Genomic DNA, 13,404 nt, shown 5'->3' with positions numbered 1-13,404 from the left:
AGAAGGTGCTAGTGGACGGGGGGAGCAGCATCAATGTCACCTTCCCCCGTACGCTCCAAGGCTTGGGAGTTCACCTCAAAGAGCTCCACGAGCCAGACACTCCTTTCTTCGGCATCGTGCCGACGGAAGGGGAATACCCGCTAGGCCACATCTACATGCCGGTCACCTTCGGGACTCCGGATAACTACAGAACCGAGTTCCTGAGGTTCGAGGTGGCGAACTTCGACTGCGGGTACAACGCCATCATCGGAAGGTCGGGGCTAGCCAAATTCATGGCCATCCCGCACTATACCTACATGATACTGAAGATGCCAGGACCGCAAGGAATCATAACTGTGCGCGCCGACTTCCAAGGCGCCGCAGAATGTTTCCGAGTGGCCATCCAAGCAGCCCTCGCCACCAAGCCGTCGACGATTCCTTCTACACCGGCGAACTCTAAGCCTGAGGAAGACCTCGCCGTACCGGCAAACGAAGCTCAGGCCGCGACCTCTATGCGGCCTACTGAAGAAACCAAGCGAATCAACCTGGGGTTTGCTGATGAGCGCAAGACGGCCATCATCAGCTCCAGTTTAAATGACAAATAGGAAAGCGCGCTCGTCCAGTTCCTGCAAGGTAACCGAGACGTATTCGCATGGCAACCTACGGATATGCCGGGAGTCCCGAGGGAGTTGGCCGAGCACAAATTGAAAGTCTATCCTCAGGCGAGGCCGATCCGGCAAAAGCTGCGTCGTTTCACGCCCGACAAGAGAGAGGCCATTCGTGCCGAGTTAGCTCGCTTGGTCGCGGCTGGATTTATTAGAGAAGTATTACACCCCGAGTGGTTAGCCAACCCTGTTCTTGTACTCAAAAAGAATAAAGTGGATTGGCGCATGTGCGTCGACTATACTGATCTCAACAAACACTGTCCAAAGGATCCCTTCGGGCTCCCGAGGATAGACCAGGTGGTGGATTCCACCGCTGGGTGTTCTGTGCTGTCTTTCTTAGATTGCTATTCCGGGTATCATCAGATTAGTTTGGCAAAAGAAGACGAGGAAAAAACGGCGTTCATCACCCCGTTTGGTGCTTTCTGTTATACCTCCATGCCGTTCGGCCTCAAAAACGCTGGAGCGACTTATCAGAGAGCCATTCAAACATGCTTAGCCGATCACTGGGGCAAGCGTGTGGAGGCTTACGTAGACGACGTGGTGATCAAAACGGAGAATCCGGAAAACTTCATCGAAGACTTACAACTGGTTTTCAACAGCCTGAGAAGATATAGATGGAAGCTCAATCCTGAAAAATGTGTTTTCGGGGTACCAGCAGGAAAGTTGCTCGGATTTATTGTTAGCCACCGAGGAATTGAAGCTAATCCAGATAAGATTGAAGCTATCATGAAGATGGAAGCTCCTCGGTCGCAAAAGAAGGTTCAGCGACTCACTGGATGTATGGCAGCCCTGAGCAGATTTATATCCAGGCTGGGAGAAAAAGGTCTGCCATTTTACAAACTACTCAAGAAGGTGGATAAGTTTCAATGGACTTCAGAAGCACAAGAAGCTCTAGACGCACTGAAGAAATTCCTGACAACACCACCAGTATTGAAACCGCCCCGGCGAGCTACGCCGACTCAACCGGCTGAAGATTTGCTGCTATATATCTCTTGCACGACTCACGTGGTAAGCACCGCGTTGGTAGTCGAGCGAGTGGAAGAAGGGCATGCCTATCCGGTACAACATCCTGTTTATTTCATCAGTGAAGTTCTAGGCCCATCGAAGAAAAAGTATCCTCAGGTTCAGAAGCTATTATATGCAGTACTTCTAACTGCCCGCAAGCTGCGCCACTACTTTGACGATCACAAAGTCATAGTAGTTACTGGTTTTCCAATAGGGGACATTCTTCACAACAAGGAAGCCATTGGCCGAATAGCCAAGTGGGCTTGCGAGTTGGGATCCCATGATATCGAGTTCCGACCTCGCACTGCCATCAAGACTCAAGCACTGGTTGATTTTGTATCAGAGTGGACAGAACAGCAAGTTTCGGACAATCCAGAAACGGCAGAAGTATGGCGAATGTATTTTGATGGCTCGCTGAAGCTGCAGGGAGCAGGAGCGGGGATTCTCTTCACTGCACCTGGAGGCGAGCACCTCAAGTATGCTCTCCAGTTGCTATTCCCGGCCTCCAACAACGCAGCCGAGTATGAAGCTTTGATACACGGATTAAACATCGCCATATCACTGGGCGTCAAGAGACTGATGGTGTATGGAGATTCTCTGGTAGTCATCAGTCAGATAAACAAAGAATGGGATTGTTCAAGTGATTCAATGGGAAAATACTGCGCCGTCGTCCGAAAGTTAGAAGATAAATTCGAGGGTCTGGAGTTTCATCATATAGAAAGAGATCGGAACACGGCGGCCGATGTACTGTCCAAGCTCGGATCCGGTCGGACTCAGGTCCCGCCCGGGGTCTTCGTGCAAGAAATTCTCCAGCCGAGCATCTCGACGGATCAAATAGAAGAGTACAACATCATAGATCAACCCGAGTCATACTCTGATGACTGGAGGCAACCGATTATTAAGTATATACAGAATGAAGAAGAACCAGATGACAAGAACTCGGCAGAGCGCATTGCCAGACAATCAGCTCACTATACACTCATTGGGGAGGTATTATACAGGAGGGGCGCGTCAGGCGTCCTCATGAAGTGCGTTCTCCCATCCACCGGGAAGCAACTTCTGGAGGAAGTCCATGCAGGGCAGTGTGGAGTACATGCGGCATCCAGAACACTAGTCGGGAAGGTTTTCAGGTCAGGATTCTATTGGCCGACGGCGAAGAACGATGCAGCCGAGTTAGTTCAGAGATGCGAAGCTTGCCAATACCTGTCAAAGCAACAGCACATGCCAGCACAGCAGCTACAGACCATACCAGTGACTTGGCCTTTTGCATGCTGGGGATTGGATATGATTGGACCTTTCAAGAAAGCTCAAGGAGGGTACACCCATGTATTGGTGGCAATTGACAAATTCACTAAATGGATAGAGTTCCAGCCCATTGCCTCTTTAACCTCTGCTAAAGCCGTGGAATTCATACAAAGCATAATATTCAGATTCGGGATACCAAACAGTATCATCACTGACTTGGGATCTAACTTCACCAGTTCAGAATTCTTTGACTTCTGCGAGCAAAAGAGCATTCAGATAAAGTACGCATCTGTAGCCCATCCGAGAGCCAACGGGCAGGTTGAGCGAGCCAACGGAATGATATTGGAGGCACTCAGGAAAAGGGTCTTTGATAAGAACGAAAAATTCGCAGGAAAATGGATAAGAGAATTGCCTTATGTTGTTTGGAGCTTGAGAACCCAACCTAGCCGGGCCCTGCATGGAAACACTCCTTTCTTCATGGTCTATGGGTCGGAGGCGGTGCTACCTGCTGATCTCAAGTTTGGGGCGCCAAGATTGATCTTCGAAAGCATAGCAGAAGCCGAAGCCACCAGGCTGGAGGATATTGATGTACTCGAGGAAGAACGACTGAATGCAGTAATCCAATCAGCACGATACCAGCAGACCCTAAGGCGCTACCACGACAAAGCTGTGCGGCAACGTTTCTTTTCGATAGGAGACCTCGTCCTCCGCCGAATTCTAACGGGGGAGGGACGACACAAATTATCACCCTTATGGGAAGGGCCATTCATAGTAGCAGAGGTCACTCGGCCCGGATCGTATCGCCTCACCCAGATGGATGGCACAGAAGTTGGGAACTCCTGGAACATAGAGCACCTCCGAAAGTTTTACCCCTAGCTGTATTTCAAAACAGGCCGGGGCGACCATGTATTCTGTAATAATGGAAATACGTCATCAATAAAGAAAGATTTCAAAGATACTTGGCTCATTTACGATTGACTTGCATTCTTACTTAACTCGGGGTGACCACTATGCCCTACAAACGGAGCAATCGACTTAAGTCGGCAACGACTTAAGGCGGTGCAACATGCTCACGCTTACTTAACTCGGGGTGACCACTATGCCCTACAAACGGAGCAATCGACTTAAGTCGGCAACGACTTAAGGCAGTGCAACATGCTCACGCTTACTTAACTTGGGGTGACCACTATGCCCTACAAACGGAGCAATCGACTTAAGTCAGCAACGACTTAAGGCGGTGCAACATGCTCACGCTTACTTAACTCGGGGTGACCACTATGCCCTACAAACGGAGCAATCGACTTAAGTCAGCAACGACTTAAGGCGGTGCAACATGCTCACGCTTACTTAACTCGGGGTGACCACTATGCCCTACAAACGGAGCAATCGACTTAAGTCGGCAATGACTTAAGGCGGCGCAACATGCTCACGCTTACCTAACCTAGGGTGACCACTATACCCTACTAACGGAGTTATCAGCTAAAGTCATTTGACAGCTCAAGCCGGTGCAGTTTACTCGCGTTTATGCAATTCAGGGGGTGACTTCCATACCCCACAAACAAACTTCATAATCATCATGCAGCGTTACCACAAATTTGCAATTCGGATACAATAAGAAAGTGATGATGTCATTCGAATGATAAGCCAATAACCTCTAACAAATACTTGATCATGCTAACCGCGCGCTAATAGCACGCGAAATGTTTCTTTATTTTCCAATGTCTTTCTCAGGAACGACTGACGAAGAAGGGCGATTCGAAGAATCGGGGGCAGCATTCACATCGGCTCTTATATCTTCAGGGACAACCACGCCGGGTCTTCTCATCAAGATTCGTCCCGCCCGAATGGCCTTGTCCAGGGCTTTATCGCGCTGAGTTTTGAAAGTGACAGCAGTTTCTTCGGCAACTTTAGTAGCCAGCTGAGCAGCTTCTAGCTCCTGAGCAATGGATTTCTTAGAAGCCCGGAGTCCCTTGATGGTGGCATCTTTTGCTGATAGCAACTGTTTAAGGCGGGTCACTTCGTCCGAGGATTCCTGCAGCTGACGACGCTGATTATCCAGCTCTTTCATCGTAAAACGGTGGCTCCTCTCCAAGATGGTTAGCGAATTGCTGGAATCTCGGTACAATCTGTCCAGGTTGTCGCGAGAAGCAGCAAGAATGCGTTTCTCTTCCTACAAAGCAAAAATCAACTCATTCAGAACCCACGAGCATGATAAGGCAAAGCACGATTTCGTAAGTTACCTTTTCAGAGTCAAGCTGAGCATGAAGAGAAGAACTCAGAGCGTTGGCATCATCCAAAGCCGCGGAGACCTGACTCAATTCAATCTGACTCTGAGAATACTTCTCCTCGAAGTCAGCGCACCGTCGAGCCATTTCAGCTTGATCTTGGGAATGTTTTTCTTCAAGAACTGTGATCTGCCGAGTCATCCCTGTCAAGAGGTATTCAAACAAAATGAGGTCAGAAGGTAAAACAATCCACGGACAAGAACAAAGAAGGAGAAGAAAGGACACTAACCAGCATTAGTTGCCTCCAACTCGGATACACGACCCCGAAGCAACACCGGATTCCAACGCTCAAGAGATGAAGCCACTTCCGGGATGGAAGCTCCCTGCGACTTCAGCTGGCTGGCCATTCCATCCACCAAAGCCTGATAAGAAGAGCGGATGAACATAATGACAACAATTCATGCAACATAAAGATCAAACTAAAGCACAGCACAACACCTGGAGGTTGGAAAAGAGCGAAGGGATCCCCAAGTCAGGAGAAATCAGCTGGTAACCAGGTGCCAGGCCACCACCCGAAGCAGCTTGCAGCAGACCAGCAGGAACGAGCTCAGTACATTCAACAGAGCCTAACGCCAGGCCAGTGGGGATGCTGCCCTCTAAAGCGACCCCCTGATCCGGAGTTTGGGCCACCACCATACCGCCAGAGTGTGGAGGTGAACCTGCATGAACATCCATGGAAGTGCAGGAAGGAGAGCCCGCTCGGACACCCTCGGGGGCTGGGTCAAAGTTGGCACTGCCCACTTGAGCCGGATCATCACCGGCAACACCCTCGGGGGCTGGGCAGTGGCTTATACTCCTCACCCGAGCTGAGTCCTCCCCGGCGACATCCTCGGGGGCTGGGCACGTGTTAGCACTATTCAAGGGGTCCAAGCTCTCTGCCGTGACCACCTCTAAGGTTGATGGACCTTCAGCTACTTCCATGGGATCAGGACAATCCAAGTCAGCATCCCGACCCTCGAGATCATGCTCTAAGGTCGACGAGGCACGGGATGACCTCAGCCCAGCATCTGGCACAGCTGCACAAGTTTCTGTCGCATCAACATCCACAGGTTCCGACAACAAGTTCTCCGGGACCATATCCTCTAGAGCTTGATCAAAGTTGGCCATGGACAGTTCTTGCAGACCAATAAGGGCAGACAAAGCAGGAGAGGGAACTCCACTACTCCCACCGCTAGCGACGAACTGCCGACTGTTTTTCCGAGTTAGTGGAGTTTCATTTTCTTCCTCCTCATCTTCCACAGTAACAGCGCAAACAACATCCTCATTGGGGTCAGCAGCAGGCGGAGCACACCCATTGGGATCAATGTCAGCAAGGCCAGTTGCAGTCATTTCTTCAGCAGCAGGAGCTAAGGTACTGGCATCCTCGTCAAAGCTGGATACTCGCCGGAGGCGTCTTCTCTTCTTCTGCTGCTCATCAGCAGAAGGCTCAGGATGACTGGTTCGACTAGGGCGCCTCGGGCGAGTACTGACAGCTTTCGGGACCTCTAGGGTTGCATCAACCTCCGGGAGGGGCGCCACTGCCAACGTACCATCAGGAGCAGCATCAGATGAATCCTCAGCCAGCAGATCAAGCATGTCATTTATGTCTGCATCACTAGGGTTCAGAGGCACTTCAAAATAAATCTGCCGTTCATCATCAGGTATCTCCCCGAGCGAAGCAACCAAAGTACGGACCTCTTCAGCAGAAGGTCGCACTCTAAGACCCAAATTGCTATCAGTCACGGGTGGATTGGACACAAAAAGGGTGAAAGCTTTGGGAGAAGGTAGGTTCCAAGCCGAGTATGCCACTGGAGCACCAACGTTTGAGACTTTACCCCTGAGGATCATCTCAAGTCGGCTTACCAAGTCAACAGAAGGAATTCTCCTATTAGTAACTCGGGTTGAGTCGGCCAGCCCTCGATAAAGATATGCCGGATAAGCCCTGTCTTTCAGCGGCTGAATGTTCTTGAAAACAAAATCCGTGACCACAGCTTCAGCAGTCAGACCTCTCTCTTTCAGTAATCCGACTTCAGAAAGCAACACGCCTGCCTCGGCCACCTCTTGATCCGTGGGAGACTCAGTCCAACTCGGAGTTCGAACGTCTGGCTGTCTTCCTGACCGGGAAGGAAGAGAATTCCCATAATTATCAACTATAAACCACTCCAGACGCCAACCTTTAATGCTGTCTTTGAGGGGTATCTCGAGATACCCGGTCTTCCGCCCGCGACGCATCTCCAAACTGGCCCCTCCGACCAACTGATGTTGCCCCCCGGCCATCCCAGGACGGCAGTGATACAGATACTTCCATAAACCAAAATGCGGCAGCACGCCGAGATAAGCTTCGCAAAGGTGAACGAAAATAGAGATTTGGAGAATGGAATTAGGGTTCAAATGAGTCAGGTTGATGTGATAAAAATCAAGGAGGCCACGGAAAAAAGGAGATACGGGGAGGCCGAGGCCGCGGAGAAGGAAAGGAGCGTAAACTACTGACTCGTGGGTATCTTCGGTTGGGACGGTAGTCCCGTGGCAAACCCGCCAAGAACAGAGTTCCCGTGGAGGAAGAACCCCGATGGAGACAAGGCGGAGGAGCTCAGCTTCGGAAATAACAGACGTATGGTTACCTGCGAAGGGTAACTGACTGTTGGGGTCAATTGAGGGGATCGCTGCAGCAGACGAGTTCGCGGTTTTCCTCTTGGGCGCCATCTTGCTTCTCGCTAGCAAATAGAGTAGGAGGCGAGTGGCGGAGAAGATTCAGATGCGGAAATGCAAGAACTAGGGCACGGAAAGCAAAGGCGGCTAAAAGCGCGACTCTTAAAGGATATTCTTGAGCTAGATACCCTTTCAAAAAGCGCCCAGTCATCACCCGGCGGTTATTTCAGAAATCCCAGCATGCCACGTGGATATCCGACAGTTATTTCCAAGAAAGCCGACGTGCCACTTCATCACTCGGTTATTATCCTCAAAGTAACTCGTGAAGCTGGCTATCACTCGGCGTTGCCTCTAAAACGCCGACCACGTGTTCAATCGCTCGGCGTTACCTCTAAAAAGCCGACGCCGACCTCCAATCACTCGGCATGTCCTCTAACACACCGACCACGTGTTCAATCGCTCGGCATTACTTCTAAAAATGCCGACGCCGACCTTCAATCACTCGGTGTTGCTTCTAAAATGCCGACCTCGTGTCCAAATCGCTCGGCATTACTTCTAAAATGCCGATGTCGACCTTTAAACACTCGGTGTTGCCTCTGAAGTGCCAGGCTCGTATTCTGTCGCTCGGCATTACTTCTAAAATGCCGACGCCGACCTTCTATCATTCGACATTGCCTCTAAAACGCTGATCTTGTGTTCGATTGCTTGGTGTTACTTCTAAAACGCTGATGTCAACCTTCACATCGCTCGGCGTTGTTTCTACTATATCAAAAGAATCAGTTCAACATTCAGAAAAAGCAACAACGAGTCATCGAAAAGGGGGGTCAACGACAACTCTTCATTAAAGGGAAGTTAATGAGTTTACAAACCAACTCTTCGCGAGTTGGTGCTTCCCTACTTCTACTCTACATTACTACTACTACTAAACTACACTATACTACTCTACATTACTACTACTACTAAACTACACTAATTACTACTACATTATTCTAACTATACTAATATTTAAAGACCAGTGGCATTTAGCCACTGGCCCTGCCGCCGCTGCCCTTGCCGCCGCCGCCTCCGGTGCTGCCCACGCTGCTGCCGCCCTTGGTGCCGCCCTTGCCGCCGCTTCCTCCGCCGCCGTTGCCGCCATCACCGTCGCCGTCGCCACCGTCGTCGTCGTCGCCGTCGTCGTCGTCGTCATCCTCGCCCTCGCCGCCGTCCGAGTCCTCCTCGTCCGAGGAGAACTCCGACTCATCCGAGCCCTCGAGCCCGGAGCGCTCGACGGCCCGGATGTACGTCTAGACCTCCGCCGCAAGCCCCTGGGAGTCGTCTGAGTCATCAGACGACTCACGCAGGGGGATGGGAGCCGGAGACCCCTCGGACTCAGAGGAGAACTCCTCCTCTGAGTATTCCGAGTCACCAAACTCCTCTGATGGAGGAGTCGGCTCACGCTTGCGCTTGTTGTTCTTGCCCATGGTGGAAGCAGACGGAAGGGAGGAGAAGAAGGCAGTAAAGAGCAGCGAAGAGATGTGAAAAAACCAGAGAAGCAAAGGGGTTATTTGTAGAAGGGAAAGGCAACCGCTCACTTCCAACCGCGGTCACTGAACAGTCGCAAGGCATTCAATAAGCACTCCCACCCATCTGAAGACACGTCAGACGGCGGACGCCGTTTCATGCAACACTACACCCATTGGGACTCCAGTCAACAGTGCAAAGGATATGATTACACTAGCCGTCCCATCGCATTACTACTCAGAAGCAGTCGGCTAAAACACTCAGCGTACCAAGCCGTCCCTTGCTCACACCCATTGGGGGGGGGGACGCCCAGGAATTATCAGTATATTTTTCAAAACGGTCACATCCGTGCAGGGCATGCAGTGAATACCTCAAGACAAAAATGAGATATCAGTAAGGATCAGAGGAAAGCCAAATATAGCCAGCAAAGTACAAGATATGGCCAACAGAAGCGACGTGAAGACTAGACAGAGAACGTCCGTCAAACGTCCAATCAATCGCAGAAGCAAATAAATTGCACCACCTAGCAAGATATGGATGGATTACAAACTCGGCTGCTAAAGACAAAATATATGCTGACCTCTGCGGCAAAGTTTTGATGACATAATGCTGACTTCCAAAGCATAATGCGAATAGCTTCATGCCAATATTTCAAGCAAAAGGAAAGACCTTCGAATGGATTATCCTTAACAAATCCATTTGAAGGTCGGGGGCTACACCCATTGGGTGCACCTCCGGTGCACCCCATGGAGTATCATTCTAAACCGATGTAGCGCCGACTTCTAAGGCGTAGAGCAAGATTGAAAGACCAATCCTCAACCAAGGTGCAGGAGCACGAATGGAGATAACCTTTGGAAGAAGACCTTCGAGTAGATTATCTTCTAAAATCTACTCAAAGGTCGGGGGCTACACCCATTGGGTGCACCTCCGGTGCACCCAATGAAGTCCAGAATCTTACAATCCAAAATGCCGACCTCTAAGGCACAAGCACAAAACTAAACTTCGGTCGAACGAGTGATCAGAGCAAGAGTAGGCAACAGGAAGTTATTTTTTTGGACCTTGGATCTTTGAGTAGATTACCTCTAAATCAACCCAAAGATCGGGGGCTTGTGGGGGATAGATATCCCCTGGGTCCACTAAAGAAGTAAAAGGCCTCACGAAAGGCCCGAGGGCCCAATGATTCGTAAGGTCATTCTTTCGTGGGCCTGGGGAAAGACAACCAACAAAGAAGAGAAGACGTGAGACCAGATTGGTGCAAACCCGGACGGCCCACATCGTCGAGCGAGTAAATCGCAACAGAGGCCCGACTTTCCCGCGCTGAAACCCCTACGCAACGGAGCCCTGCGAGGATAAGTCGGCGAGGGTTATGTAGGGATAAACTCAAGAGGTTCACTACCTTTTAGCTACTTGTTGTTATCATACCCACGTGTACTGCCCTACGGTCGAGTATATAAGGCCTAGGGGGCACCCCTTCAGAACGATCGACTCTGTTCTACATAGCCACCCACGTAAAACTCTCTGCGCCCTCTATCAGAGAACCCTCTTGTAACCACGCTCATATACTCATCAGGACGTAGGCTGTTACGCACTTCTAAGCGGCCCGAACCTGTAAATCTTATCCATTGTCCCTCGTGCGATCGGCACGAACCATTTTGCTACAGTCGTTGACACCGTCCTACTCCTAAAAACACCTTGTGGGGCCTCCCCGGGTGTGCGGTCGGACCCAAAACACCGACAGGCTCAGCCCCAGAAGATGACGAACTCCGCTTCGCCCGACCCCGGGCTCGGACTCCACCCTGGCCTCAGCCGACGGTCTCCGCCTCGCCCGACCCAGGGGCTTGGACTCGACCTCGGCCACGGAAGACAGACTCGACCTCGGCTTCGGAGGAGCTTCCACATCGCCCAACCTAGGGCACAGACCAGCCACGTCAACAGGAGGCGTCATCATCACCCTACCCCAAGCTAACTCGGGCCACGGGGAACAAGACCGGCGTCCCATCTGGCTCGCTCCACCAGATAGGCAATGATGGCGCCCCGCATACTCTGTGACGACGGCGGCTCTCAGCCCCCTTACGGAAGCAAGAGGACGTCAGCAAGGACTCAATAGCTCCGACAGCTGTCCCTCCGCCAGGCTCCAGCGCTCCTCCGACGGCCACGACATCACACCAGTTGGGTGCCAAAATCTCTCCGGCTGCCACAACGGCATGTACTTAGGGCGCTAGCTCTCCTCCGCTAGACACGTAGCACTCTGCTACACCCCCATTGTACATCTGGATCCTCTCCTTAGGCCTATAAAAGGAAGGACCAGGGCCCCCTTAGAGAGGGTGGGCCGCGCGGGGACGAGGACGAGACAGGCGCTCGCGTGAGGCCGCTCGCTCCCTCTCCCGTGTGGACGCTTGTAACCCCCTACTGCAAGCGCACCCGACCTGGGCGCGGGACGAACACGAAGGCCGCGGGATTTCCACCTCTCTCACGCCCATCTCCGGCTACCTCACTTTCCCCTTCGCGCTCGGCCTCGCGCCGACCCATCTGGGCTGGGGCACGCGGCGACATTTCACTCGTCGGCTTAGGGACCCCCCGGTCTCGAAACACCGACAAATATATTTTAGCGTAAAACGTGAGCTAAAACAGCGTAAATGAGTACATAATTTAGCGTAAATCGTATACCTGTTTCGTAACAGCAAATGAGGCCTGAATTACGGCGTGAAAATCGCGTGCGGACGATTGAGCGCGGGTTCTGGCTCGAATGGATTTCAGCGTAAATCGTGAACCAAAACAACGTAAATGAGTATAATTTTTAACGTAAATCATCCATCTGTTTCATAATAACGAATGTAGACCGAATGTATCTCTCAGCGCATGAGGTTGTCATAAAACACATCAACAAATTTCGTAAATTGGTGTAAGATACAACAAGTGATCTGAGGTAATTGTAGCGTAAAATGCAAGCTAACCATCTACAGGAGAACTGTTTCAGATTTTGCAATAAGATATAAGAGATAATTATTCCTGTACTTAACTATGATAATGTCGTGTTTACATTTTAGCTGTTGGTACGTACACACAAAACTCTGTTTCACCATAACACCACTGTTAGCAAAAAAACTGAGTTCAAAAGGCTCTTCGAGCTTTCCTAATGTGGAGAAAACCACCGAGGTACATATCTGCAAATGTAACATGAACTGTTAATATGATCTTTCCTTGTTAATATGTCTTTTCAAGTTTGTTATGACTAACATAACCTAAAGTCTAAACTAAATGCAAACTTGAGTTAGAAGATCAGATTACCTATAGCATAGATGTCATGTGATTCTGACTATTTTAGGCCCAACAAACCATTTGGAAGCCAAACAAATCCTTGTTCAATTTGCCTCAAAGCAACATATAAGAAATTACATAATTAGCTTCTGAATATGTGCACTGCTCTTGGAATACATTCTAAGAGTTTTGAAAAGCCTTTTCTTGAGTGCATTTCTGAATTTGATGGTACAGAAGGTGTTAAATATATACAACAATCTGATATTCTAGACTACCTGAAGCATGTAGAATCAAGGTTGCAAGAACATGAAAGGTGTACTTGAAGGATCCTGACTTCCTGTGTGTGCTGAGTTGCTATACACTCTTGTTACTTATTTATGGTATATTCATGGTGTGGTTTACCATGGTATATATAAGACAAATGAACCTACAGGCTTAAGGCAGGTGAAAGTTGATGTGAGGACAGACGATTGGGCTACCTCAAATGGAGCAGGATGGGAAAATAAACTTGATTCATTCTGGCAAGGCAGAACTCAAGGTGAAGATGCTTGCACATCAGCATCACCTCTAAAAAAGCAACAGTGACACAGAAAAAATTGAGATGTAGTACCCGGGATAAGGTCTCAGATGATGGGGTCCCAAGAAGATCTGTTATAATATCTAGTTTGTGTACAACATTCTTCCTAGGAAATAGTGGCCTTCCAGTGAGAAGTTCAGCAAATATGCACCCAATGCTCCAAATATCAATTGCAGGAGTGTACTGCATGTGAATAAAAACGTGTCAGAATTCGGATAGCTGTAATATAAGGATTTTGGAACATAATCTTGTCTATACA

At 50.0% G+C, this 13,404-nt stretch overlaps 1 long non-coding RNA gene across 1 annotated transcript; it reads right to left on the bottom strand.

The window, feature by feature from the left end:
* Positions 1 to 12,202: 12,202 nt before the first annotated feature.
* Positions 12,203 to 13,144, bottom strand: LOC109944487 (uncharacterized). Its single transcript, XR_002267524.2, has 2 exons — positions 13,048 to 13,144; positions 12,203 to 12,681 (listed from the first exon to the last, which is right to left on the bottom strand). It is a non-coding gene; the product is annotated as an uncharacterized lncRNA (long non-coding RNA).
* Positions 13,145 to 13,404: the final 260 nt, after the last annotated feature.

The sequence above is a fragment of the Zea mays genome, chromosome 2, assembly GCF_902167145.1.
Source record: "Zea mays cultivar B73 chromosome 2, Zm-B73-REFERENCE-NAM-5.0, whole genome shotgun sequence".
Lineage (NCBI taxonomy): Eukaryota > Viridiplantae > Streptophyta > Magnoliopsida > Poales > Poaceae > Zea > Zea mays.
The sequence above is the reverse complement of the archived record's forward strand: the minus strand, read 5'-3'. Positions and strand labels throughout refer to the sequence as shown.